We start from the raw sequence: 12,817 nt of genomic DNA on the forward strand, positions 1-12,817 counted from the left end.
AAAAAAATCCTGGGCTCCCGAGTGGGCTCCCTATAGCCTGGACGTCGCGGGCTATTCCATTGCCAACCATGGACAGGAGTTCCCAAAGGGCGGCGCACCCTTTGGGGGTGGGCATAATGTGTCAAAAACTTCTACGGTGTTAAAAATAAAGTAATCGACGATGTGATTTTAGACACCCCATGGTCTTAGCTTAAAAGTTTCCGAAGATGCAAAATTTTTAATGTCTATGCTAGCTTTGTCTGTCATGGTCTCAATTGAATTAATTTCCAATAGGCAAGCTGCATTTTAGATTACAGATACATGCATACAGTATATAGTGTCAGTGAAAAAAGGGAAGCAGGTGATTAACCTCTAATACTTTGTAGTGATAACTCTATATCACTGTCACTTTTTGGCATCCAACTTAAAAAATAGATACAGTAAGTCATCACTACAGGTTCAGGACCTAACCCAAAGAGAGTAAAATGTTTATGTGGCTTGTTTGAGGAGAAAGTCTGGATTGGATTGTAAAAAAAGTAAAAATACAAAAAACAATGGTCTTTCACCTGTTTTTGAACAGTTTACTGTATTACCATAAATGGACGAACATACTTCTCTGACAGATAATGAGCAATGGAGGTCAATGACAGTGAGAGTTCTCAAAAACATCTGTCACTCTGGAAGAGTTAACTTGTAGACTGACCCCAAGAAGGCACAGATATGTCGTCCTGAATTCAGCATCTCAATGTTGAGAGTTTGGCAGACATGGAAACGTTCTGTACCTTTGTTATAATTGACCAGTAATAAGTGTATCATATTCAGCATTTGAGGCACTAGGGTTGACAAAGTGATCCCAAATAGTTTCTCGTTTAAAAACAACTAATTTGAATATTACAACTTTTTGAGCAGAAGATTTTTTTTGTAACTTGCCCCTTTTTGTAGGGGAAAACATATTTTACATGAAATATTTTAGAAAGTAAAACACGACTGTTTTAATAAATTATGTGTCAGAACATTTATGAGAATAACTGGTTAAAAAAAATACTGGGCTCCGGATTGGGCTCCCGATAATGGACGTCGATTATCTGTTCCATTGCCAACCATGGAACCGAGTTCCCCGCCGGGGGCGCGCCTGGACGTCGCGGGCTATTCCATTGCCAACCATGGACAGGAGTTCCCAAGGGGCGGCGCCCCCGGGGGGGGGGGGTTGGGTTGGCCAGGGTGTCCGCGGCTCACCGCGCACCAGCGACCCCTGTAGTCTGGCCAGGCGCCTGCGCACCTGCGTGGGATTGCCTGTAAGCTGCCCGGAGCTGCCTTGTCCTCCGATGCTGTAGCTCTGAGGTGGCTGCATGGTGAGTCTGCAGTGTGAAAAGAAGTGGTCGTAGCAGTGTGTGTTCATCTTCGCCACTCCCAAGTCAGTGCAGGGGTGCTAGAGGTGAGCAGCGCTTAAATAATCATTGGATATTCAAAACTGGGAGAAAATAAAAAAATAATTGCCGACTTCTAAATAAAAAAATACGCTAACAGAATCATCCACATATTGTAATCTAATATTGCACTCTCTTAGTTGCTCAACCTAATACAAAACCTGCCACCATGTGATCAAAATGAAGGTACACAAACATGACCACATTAAAAAGTTTTAATTGTACATGTGAAATGTTTTGTTCAATTTCAATTAATTGTACCACTTAAAATCAGTTCATCCAAAAAAAAAAAAAAAAAAAAAGCTAAAACTCCAGAAGCCACAGAAATAAACCATTTAGTTTTTAAACTTACGTTGCCGCTCCAAGTGGCCACTGGTACACATCCTTTTCATTGACCCAGGGGCTATCATAGACCAATAAAATCAAGTCAACAAATTCTCCATGCTTTCTGAGGTATGATTCAATCCAGTTGTTATTGCACTGCTCACTACCCAAGAGCACCACTGCCATGTGAAGAACGTGGTGTGCCTGCACTAGTGTTTGTATATGCTGCAGCCACTGGGTGGGATAAGAGATCTTCTGTTCCTCTCTTTCATTCAGCACCAGGAGGACACTATCTGTATCCAGACGTATGTGTCCTGGCACAACTGCAGGGCCTGTGTAAAAACTGAAATAAAATACACTAGTGGAAATGTAATTTGCAAACAAGAAAGTTTACAGCAGTTTTAAACAAGTTTAGTTATATACAAAAATAAAAACAATGTGTTATGTCCCATGCGTGTAATGTTCCTATCTAGAAAAAGGTTGGGGATCACTGAATAGAGGGTTAACCCTTAAAAAAAATGTACCACAGGAAATTTCCTTTTTCCATTGCAATACTTTATTGCACTTATCTACAAGTGAAGCGGCCCAGTGTCCGTTAGATCACATCACAAAACATCCACAAGATTCAGCACACTCTGCTTGAGAACAGTGGCAGGGGAGAAACTGTTAATTAAATAGACTGAAGAGGTGAGCATGAGAAGAACATCTTGTAACAGAAAACTAACCAGTCAAGCTGAGTGCCTCCTGTTTCAACCGAACAATCAAATCAAAACATTACACCATGCCATTTCAGAGTAAGAGCTGTAATACAGATATTTATATTTCAAGCAGAATACATTTAAATGTGCTATTCCAAATATATATATATATATATATATATATATATATTATATATATATATATATATATATATATATATATATATAATACAGTAGATATATATATAACATCTAATAGATATAACATAGATTGTAGATTATATATATTGTAGATTAACTCTTGACACTAGCACTTTTTGTTATATTTTTCACTAAATAACGCTTTAGTGGTTAATGGAAATTTGACCTTAAACAGAACAATATATCAATATACAATGTTTGTAAATGTTCTTTACATGTTTTTAGCGTACTAATTCCACTGTTCCAAAAAACAAAAATAAAAAGCCTCAAAAATAAAACAAACGACACCCAGATGTTAAGTATTAAATACGCTGTAAAGTTTAGAAAAGATTAATAAAATCGGAAAATAAAAACCAAACAGTGACACTCATCTGCAACCCTTATACATGCACAGCGATTTTACAGTGTTCATATGCTTTTCTCACAGTTACAATTCTACATTTATCATAGTTCACCATGGTTTGTCATATCCTTTGCCATACCCCTCGGTTCTTTATAATGACAACAAGAGAAACCTTACACTTATTACTCTCTACCAATTTCTATAATCCCAGGAACCAGCCAGAGGAAATGGGTCAGCACACCAAACAGTGATATGTTAAAAGAAAATCATAAAAAATAAGTGCAAAGGCTTGTGCATTTGTGTTTATAATAAACTCGTATCTATCAATACGCCAATAATCCTAACAGGAAGTGGCCTTAAAGAGACTGAAGAATATCAGCTGCTCAAGTCAAGCACCTTTGTTTTTTTGTTTTTTTTGTTTGTTTCCTGATATCCTGACATTCTTTTTGCCCACACAACACTTTGACCACCCACTGGGGAGGAAGACTGAAATAAGAAAGCAACACGCTTTGATTCCACGGCGTACTTTTGTTTAATAAACCTGCGCAGCAGCTCTTAAACTGCAGTTTTACTGTCTCCGAGTCTCTGTCCACCCAGCCACCCTGTCACACGCACCCTTTCATTTTAAAATCTACTTCCACCGTATTTTTGTTATACTTAGAAATGTTAATAAGTGGCTTAATAAATAAACAGGATCAATATATAGTTAAAGGGTGGTATTTTGATGCACTACTGTATTTAATAAAAATAGACCCCAACGAGTGTGTGTAATTTAAATCAAAGGACGAAAGAAATCACAGAAAGATGGTAAAAGGAAATAGACGCAATTAACAAGGATAGAATGAAAAACATTTAATAGACCTACCAATAGCAGCCTTTCCCCAGAGCTGCACTTTGTGTACTTTGGATCTATTTAGGGCAATTCGTTCTTGTACTTTAACACTGACTTTGTGCTTCTGTTGTAAAGCAGTAGTGTCGAATTTGTCATCCTCTTCCCATGGATTCCTCTCGTCTGACTGAGCCAGGTCTTTTCCATGACCTAGCCTTAAAGACTGAAGAAAACTCGCTGTCAAATACAATATATATATATATATATATATATATATATATATATATATATATATATATATATATATATATATATATATATATATATTTTTTTTTTTTTTTTACGATACAGAGGCTCACAAATCGCAAATCCGACTTTTTCACATATCCGCCTATACCCCAGTCCACAAGGGGTCGGATATGCGACGTTGTACTGTACATAATTCACAACCTAGTGCTCCCCCACTGTAAAAACCTCTGTATGTAGATCGAAATAAAAAAATTTAAAACACTATCTAAAAAAAAACAGGGATGGATAAAAGGTGGGTGCAAGTAGGATGGTTATATGCTTGCCCCAAGTGATGTTGATTTTTTATAGTATACCCAATTCAATAAAAACAGTACCTTTATTAAGTGTTTGTGAACTTACTTTTCCATAACCAATGATTTAAGACGTGCTATTTTTAATCATTCAACACTAAACCGAAACATAACATGTAAAATTACTACTAATATACACCACATTCATATTCTCACTACTTCCGACATAATATTGTGATTGCATTTCATTCATATCTGGGATATGTCACCCTGGGGGGGTTCTCAGTGCACAGCGTTGACAGAGCTGAACTGTACAGAATGTGCAACACTGAATAATGAATGTCAGGGCACCTGTCAGTCGCATTGATTCTGGAAAGCAGGGATCAAGGTGAAATAATAAGCGACTATTTCTGCACAGTTCCATAACAAAATGTCATGCACGAGCTATACTGTCACCATAATAATGACTTTATTTTTAATTAGTTTATTCTGATTCTAAAAACAGAGTCATTGTACATTTTTACAGTTGATGTAATGCTTATTTTGAATTAACGAAACACTTAGTTGGCGCAATTTAATAATTGCGTATTAATTCCTCGACAGTCTGTAGAGTTATATGCTTCATCTTGAATATTGTGTGCAGTTCTGGTCACCTCGCTATAAAAAAGATATTGCTGCTCTAGAAAGAGTGCAAAGAAGAGTGACCAGAGTTATTCCGGGCTTAAAAGGCATGTCATATGCAGACAGGCTAAAAGAATTGAATCTGTTCAGTCTTGAACAAAGAAGACTACGTCGCGACCTAATTCAAGCATTCAAAATTCTAAAAGGTATTGACAGTGTCGACCCAAGGGACTTTTTCAGCCTGAAAAAAGAAACAAGGACCAGGGGTCACAAATGGAGTTTAGACAAAGGGATATTCAGAACAGAAAATAGGAGGCACTTTTTTACACAGGGAATTGTGAGGGTCTGGAATCAACTCCCCAGTAATGTTGTTGAAGCTGACACCCTGGGATCCTTCAAGAAGCTGCTTGATGAGATTTTGGGATCAATAAGCTACTAACAACCAAACGAGCAAGATGGGCCGAATGGCCTCCTCTCGTTTGTAAACTTTCTTATGTTCTTATGTTCTTATGTGTAAATATTGTTCTGAAGAGGCACATTGCGTTGTCAGTTGATTAAAACACACACATCGACTTGGATAGACTCAAACTACATTTAATTTTATTGAAAACATTGGACTACAATATGTGGTTATTTTCTTACCAGTGACCCTGTGGAATCGAGAAACTGTTGCTGTCTTGAAAAAGACGTTATAATCAGCGTAAACAGAAAATAGGAAATACACTAAAACGATCAAAGAACACTCTTCTGCAACTGAATTTCACACTTTCTTACTACCATCCTGCAGCCACTGTTTACGTTCTTGCGGATGTCCATACATATAAAGGACCTCACTGCAGCACATTTGATGACCAGTTACAGTTGTCTAACAATTGACTGACGGGATAGGAAGAAGAAATAGTTTAATAAGAATAAAACTTGAATAGGACAGTACTGAAATCCAAGTTGCAAAACCAAGGCCAACCGTTTTGAAATGTTGCTCCTTTCATTTTTTTTGAGTAGTATGCCTCCCTGCCACTAGAAGCATGCAATACATGTTCTAATGCAGGAATGGAAAGATGAAGATTCTCTCTATCTATATCTGCATTTCTGAACCCAAGCATTACTAGATAGAGTTAAAAGGGTCACTTTTTATGATCTAAATCAGGGTTCTCCTTCGTACAACTTACTAAGATACCCACTGAAGAATCATAATGGGTTTTTAAAGTCTTCATAGCTAAACATCCTTTCGTAGAAGCAAGTGCAGTAAAAATGCTGCAAAATTGATGTGTTTAATCAGGACACAGGTTCAGTGAGTAAAAACATGCTGCAGCAGTCTGTTGGTGCAATCTGGTTAAACCTTCTTTATTAAAACACAGTTCTACTATTCAGTCAGCCCTTTAGTTGTTGTAACTGTTAGTCTTTTTTTCTATTATACTGTACATCACCCCTGGGAAACATTCAGCTGCTTTTATAGCTTGGAAAACTATTACTAAAACCTGGCTTATTGCAGTGATACATTCTAGGTTTCCTGTAATTTCTTAGAATTGACTCACAGAATTAAAAATTTGCCTGAAGATCTTTAGAATCTTTTAAGTCATTTGTATACCCTGGAATTCTTCTAGGCAACTCTCATAAAATTTATAAGCAGCTGTGGCTGTCTTTTGAATAATACATTCAAAGAGCATTGTCTCCAGCAAAAGACAGTTTCCAATAGAAAACATGTTATAAGGCAGTGACAATTTATACCTAGCAAGGCACTGTATAATAAAACTTTACCAACACTAGCTCATCATTGTGCAGAATTGCATTTGGTGTTCTAATTATAAATGGGACGCTTATTCTACACAGACAATCTGGAAAGAGAAATAAGGCATAGCAATGTGTTTGGCTCTATAGCCATTTAAATAACCTTTATGAGCAAGCTATTTGCAGATCTTCAGATCTTCTCTGTTTGAATAAAGTGCTGAATTGACTAACAAGCTGACTAAATAGTAACAATTACACTCAGACACAGCTTCGCTAAAACTATAGATTGTTTCTGAAGTCTTTTCAAACTCATTAAAAACCTTAAAAAGAGCTATATTGTGTGTTGCTCAATGAGCCATCTATGGCTCAAGAGTCACCCGTTGACAGTGTCAGTATAAAAATAACTGCTTCTAGTTAATTCCCCCAAAAATAAGTAGATTACCTCTATACACTTCCACTAAAGATAGCGGGAGATACTATAGCTACTTACAACTTATCACAAACCTCAGTTTGTAACTTCAAACCCGGTTTAAACATCGTCCCGAGACAACACATTCAATGTAGATGAAATCTGCTATTTGAATTGATTTGTGAATTACTGCTCATTGGTGTTACAGACCAATCCCCATGCAAACAAACAACTAACAACATTGATTCACATAGAAAACAGGATGGCCGAGCCCGTCCCAAGGTGAACCTACTCTAAACCAAACAGAAGTCTTGCTGTGGTAAAACATCTGCCGTCCCTCATGGAAATGTGTTCTAGCTACATGTGTTTAATGTATGGCTTCTTAATACCACAACCGCTAAATCACAGTTTGATTAAGGAAGTGAAGGAAGACCCATCCCAGGATTTGTAACAAGGAGGCCTGTTTGTTCTGAGTATGGTTGTATGAACAGGCAGTTTTGTACTAGAATAGGATAACATAATCCGCTCCCTAGTATCAGGTTGGACTGAATGGTTATGGACCAATTGACACAGTTCAGGGATTGTATAACAACAAGGGTTTGTATCACAACTTGGTACAGGCTTTGCCAAAGTAATACACTTTCTAATGTAATATACTTCAGTTCCAGCAGATTGTCCATCCAGATATACATATATTATATATACACTATTAAAAGGTTTGTTGCCCCTTTAAAAACTGACCCAACACAAAACTTGAGGTTTAAGCACTGATGCGCTGTGTTTAATTTACAAAATAAACCAAAATTGAAAACAAAAACCCAGCTCTCCGAGCACTAACTACACACTTCAGGATTCTACCTAATTAACCGGACAGGTAAGCTGCTTACCGGTTTGTAAAGCAGTTTCACATACACACACTACCTTTTGAATACGACTGACCACACTCTCAGTCAGGCTTCTTCCCACAGCAGAGCTCCGAGTAGACTGGCTGCTCTTCTTGTATACACTGCAGCTGGCTGCAATTTGGAATAATTGCCAGCTGACAGTAATTAACAAAACAATTATCAATAATACAATTAATAAACACTTATGCACGTTTTTATTTTTTCCTACAGGGCCACCAATGTCAAATAGTTGTTTGACCAAAGAAACTTTCATTTCACTGGTTCTTTGTTTCCTGATGGTAGGGATTGTGGGACTGGTGTCTTTAGGAAGCTCAGCCTATACAATGCTTCTTTAATGGGGTCCACATGTGAGAATACATTTTCATAACCAAGTTATTTGACCTTAGCACAAAATACTCAATATAGCAAAAAATAACATTTCTTATACCCATCGGTGGGTTCGTCACAATAGAATACATTTTGTAATTTTACCATATTTCAGTATAAGAAGTACTGTGTGTCTATATATATATATATATTGAAAGTGAAACGTTTAGGAAGATTTATAATTCACTTCAAACATCCAATCAAGACCTATACAATACAAACCAAAATCATCAAAATAAAAATAGGGGAGTAACTGAGTCAATTTGAGGAAGATACCAAACCAATGAACAAGGAACAGGAATCAGCAAATGTACAGCTCTGAAAGCAGACAGGCAGAGGAACATCTAAGAAATAAATGTATTTATACATAATTCGGGCGTGGGTGAGCAAATCCATCACTTTGTACAGGATATATTGCCTCCTCAACTGCTGCAGCACAGCTTTGTTTTATATTTTTTAAACCTTTTATTTAATCAAAAAATCAGCAACCCTTCAAAAAAAATAAAAATAAAATACAGGCAGATTGGATAAAGGAGGACATGTGCTGGTTGATTTAAAGAGCACAGAAGCAGATTTTCACTTCCAGACTTTGCATAGGAGGTTTGCATTGTGCAATTCGTATGACAGACACTTCTTGGTGTACATTTAAAGAGTAAGTAGCTTCAAATGTATTTTTTTGTTGACTGACACAGGTATATGTAACATAGATTACAGCAGCCAAAGTGCCAGTGCCATCTAATGATCAGCTCATTTGGAGCACATTTTTATTTGTTTTGCTGGTATTAATCGGCTGTGCGTAAGATGGTAAAATAAAGACACTTAGACTAATCTGTCTTAAATTACATATATGTGTGGCAGGTAATTAGAATATTATATTATAGTATACAACAGGACACTGCTCTGCAATTGTGTTCTACGTAATCCTGTTATTACTCAATAACTAAAAAAAATACTCAGTAATTGAAATACAATTATTATTTCAGACAAAAAAAAGTAAATAAATAAATAACTTTCAAAAGTTGTAGTTTAATAGTGATAATGGCATTGCTGTGGCATATTGGAAATAACAGAACTCCCTCATTCAAATAATGCATTATTGACTCAGGAGTTCTATTATTACCTTGTAAACACACCACAACAATGCCATTATCCCTTAATGAGATTGGATTAGATTAGATTACATTAGATTAGATTATAGACCTATAATCCAATTGTCCTTCAGTAGCTTTAGTACCATTGCTTATTATTAAGCCGAAATATAAAATAACAAATACATCTAATTTCTATTTGAAACTTCTCAAAATGTCCAAAGACTTTGGTCAAATGTGCTGTACTGCCATATTGAATAACCCAGGTGTTTCCTCTTTTTATTGTTCTTCAGTGAAAAAGGCACTCCCCTAGTCAATGACTACCACTGTTTTAAACACAGAAAAACCAATGATGCCTTTCAAAAAAGTTCACTGAGGACTGGAATAAAATAAGGGCCATGCTGTAACCATTACATTACAATCCTCTACCATAAAAATAACTAAGTTGATATGAAAAGTCAGATGAACAACTGTAATACACTTGGAAATGGTATACATGGTATAGTTTACCATTATATAATAAGAGTTCACTGATGCAGCCACATTGTAAATCATGTCAACTTTATTAAAGACGATGTTGTATTCAGGGGTTAAATGTGCAGTTGGCTAGAATGTCCATGCAAATAAGACTGTGACTCAATGGAAACTTTAGAACAAATATTGTATCTAGTCTTGCACAATGATTTATTAATGGGAGAAAAAACAAACGACAGTGCTTTAAAATTTAATTTATTAGAATTTTGTCTTATATTAGTTATCAATCAACTGGAGACTATACTGCCCAAAGCTGCAAGCTGAGGGCATTATTACCTGTAGCTATAGTTCTTCCCTCGGGGCCTTTAGTTTCCCACTGTGAGCCGAGGTCTGCAGTTCATATTTGTTTTATGAATCAGCCAAGAAAGTAACTGAGGCAAGGTTGTGGACTAAATATGATTATATATATTTTGTTTAAATATAGGCGTTATAGAATAAATAAATAAAATAAAAAATAAATAAATACAGTGTATCTATCTGTGCATCTATGTAATTGTGTCTTGTGTACTGTACTGTAATTCCCATTGTATTGTGTTCCTTTCCTCCTCTGTATTCATTACAGTTTCTGGTCAACTGTCTGTGTCTATGTGTAAATGTAGCCTGCCCATATGGTGCTTTCTGTGTCCTCCTATTATTGGCTGTTTTTTGTCTGTACACATTGGTCCTGAGGACCAATGGGATGTGTGTAAGCTCAGGTACCTGATTATAATAAAGGGGTGGAGCTACGTTATAAGAGGGTGCTGGGCGCCAATTGTGTGTGTGTTCTCAAAGCTGGTTACTGTTCCAGGGTTGAAGGAGACAGAGCCATGGTCTCTGAGTAATTAAAGCAAACAAACTTGAATTAAACGTGTTGTCTCCTTCCTTTCTACTGCCTGTGAAAGGCTACTATACCATGAACATGAGAATTGATAAATATTACATTTAAAAACATCTAAAGTACGTTGTAAATTATAATAAAACTTTAGTTTTAAATAGTACATTAAACATTTTTATAGAACTGACTTTCTCACTGTGGCATATTAGAATTCCATTGCGTTTGTGAATGTCGTATTTGTTTACATCGTTGTTGGATTTTTTTTAATTTTGGGAAGCCAGAAAACACTGAAAGCAAAGTTTTTTTATGATGATTTTAGTGTCTGGAGCATCTTTGTTTTGTAATATATTATCCAGGAGGTTGAGATTCGGGTTTGTCCATCATTTTTCTTAGTTGTATGAAGAGGGGAAGGACATTCAGCATGATTATGTAATTTGAAGCTGTTTGTAAAAACAAACATTGACCATAAGCAGCGTCACGGGGGCAGTAGCTGCAGAATGAAGGCTTAAACAGCGTAGCTCTCGCAGAGAGTGCACACAGGGTAGTGCTGCGTAAGCAACTCACAATTTACATCGTGCTTCATTCACCCTCAATACCCCTACCACGTGACCACAAACAGGGTGTGGGAGGGGAGAACACTGAACACTCAGAGTATCCTCTGAGAATTAATTGGTGATCCACAGCCAATACCCCACGAACCTTAAGTTTAGTGTTAGGGTGTTGTTATGAAATAAACTTAGTTTTAGTACCTAAATTCATCACCCTTATCAAGTGATTGGGCTGTAACATATAATGATGATTATTACAAGTTGCACGGACTTGGTCTGACATTACAATCTTCCCTTTCCAATCCGATGTCGAACCCTGTCTGTCATCATCAAAAAGACGCCAAGCACAGGTCTCTAGTCACTTTTTCTCTGGAAGAGACAGAGAAAACCTTTCAATGACCGAGTGAGACCGATAGGAGCCTAGAGAAGCCGAAAAAAAGGGGCATATCTGAGCAATACACATAGCCCCTGCACCACAGAGATAACATGGACACAAACAAAGAAGATAGCTGCTTCTGCATCCAGCGCTCAAAAATATCACAGACATTTGCAGAGCTTTTTGAGATGTTATAGTAATAAAATAATGACTTGGATCGCATTACTGAGGAGTTTGGTGATAAAAACGAGTGATTTAATTGGTATGCATGACTATGAAGAGGTATGTGAAAAATATAGCGAACAAGGGGTGGGGCTTGGCTGGAGATGCAGTACTGAGTATACTTTTGCTATGCAGTGCCTTTTAAACCTGTTTTACTCTGAAAAAAAAATTAAACAGTGCATGTAAAATAAACAGCGCATGTGAAAATAAATTGGACCTGACGAGTCTGACAAGCGCTGAATAAATGGACCGCTAAGGGTCAAAATGCTATTCACTGGACATGATCAAGGGCTGCATAGAGGGAGAGACCTCAGGAATTGATAATAGAAGATATATAACTAATGAGTGTAACAAGATTCCCCTTGGCTCACAGAAAGCCACCCTCGTGGAGGTGAGACCGAACTGTTTGGTCTTCAAGACTGGGAAGCAACCGATACTTCCCCCAAGGGGGATCTAGAGGAGCGAATGGAAGGATGACAGTGATAGTTAAATTTGGCCGAGGTCCCCCTTGAAGGCAGTGAACCTTCCTCGCGGAGGACGAATCCAGCACCGGCTGGGCTTCTAAGGTTGAAATGAGCTTCACTTACCCCAAAAGAGACCCCCGGCATCCTGCAACTGCACCACTAGTACAAAACAGATAAACAGATATGGATTATGATTTTTTTTTTTTTTAAACTAATCTCACCGTTCAGTGGAGAGGAAACCCACCACCCTTTTTTTGGGAGGAAACCTCTGGAGAGATGGCCCCCACTCCAGGCATACTAGCAATACTATGAAGGGGGAAGGACAGAGAATTCAGAATAGTGAAGAGAACCAAATAAGGCAGCAAGGGAACGAGATTCCATGACTAGATCATTGAAAGCAGA

The 12,817-nt window shown here is 37.3% G+C and overlaps 1 pseudogene; it reads right to left on the bottom strand.

Moving 5' to 3' along the window:
• Positions 1 to 651: 651 nt before the first annotated feature.
• Positions 652 to 12,559, bottom strand: LOC121318999 (annotated as a pseudogene).
• Positions 12,560 to 12,817: the final 258 nt, after the last annotated feature.

This window comes from Polyodon spathula, chromosome 7 (assembly GCF_017654505.1).
Source record: "Polyodon spathula isolate WHYD16114869_AA chromosome 7, ASM1765450v1, whole genome shotgun sequence".
In the NCBI taxonomy this organism is placed as follows: domain Eukaryota; kingdom Metazoa; phylum Chordata; class Actinopteri; order Acipenseriformes; family Polyodontidae; genus Polyodon; species Polyodon spathula.